The sequence below is a fragment of the Grammomys surdaster genome, unplaced genomic scaffold (assembly GCF_004785775.1).
Source record: "Grammomys surdaster isolate TR1022 unplaced genomic scaffold, NIH_TR_1.0 66, whole genome shotgun sequence".
In the NCBI taxonomy this organism is placed as follows: Eukaryota; Metazoa; Chordata; class Mammalia; order Rodentia; family Muridae; genus Grammomys; species Grammomys surdaster.
The window spans coordinates 3956144-3956723 of record NW_021604568.1 but is presented as its reverse complement, the minus strand read 5'-3'; the positions used below and the strand labels follow the sequence as shown (position 1 = coordinate 3956723).

Sequence of the window (580 nt, the reverse complement as noted above, 5' to 3'; positions counted from 1 at the left end):
TATCTAGAGCGACCAATCCCTTGTGTTCCTGAGCCTTGGACCGCCCTGTCAGCTATCTAGAGTGACCAATCCCTTGCCCACAATAAATGGAGAACTTAAAGTATATGTTACATTCAAATAAAAGAAACTCCGCCCTACACTGGCCTTGCTGGATACTTATACCTTACTTGATAATTCGGCTTCAGACTAGCGTTACTCTAGGCATAGTCTAAGGCTCTGGCAGCTCAGGCTTATAGTGTTCATCTTTGACTTTATTTTCATTTGTTTTGTCTTTTTTCCATTTTTAGGAGCACTCTGATTCCAGGTTAAAGCTGCTCATAGCCCTCTGTATTTCTTCAGTTTCAGGACAAAGGCAGTTGTCAAGTTTTGCTGTTGTCCCTCCCCACTGTCTGCCTTAGTTTGCTGTCTACCTGATCGTTCCTCAACTCGTTATGTTCTAAAGTGGCTCCTTCACATTCTCTGTGGTCGTGTAGCTTTAGAAAGCACCTGTATTTCCCTTGTTAGAAATGCCTTCTTCCCCATTCCCACCAGAGTCTGTCATTGCCTCTGCTCCTCTGTGCAGTTGTGGCCCTCATAGAAG

General features: G+C 44.3%; 1 protein-coding gene across 1 annotated transcript in view; it reads left to right on the top strand.

Annotated features, from left to right (window-relative positions):
- Window positions 1-580, top strand: part of Cwf19l1 (CWF19 like cell cycle control factor 1) — a 24876-nt gene that overhangs the window by 4976 nt on the left and 19320 nt on the right. The gene's annotated exons all lie outside the window — the stretch shown is intronic.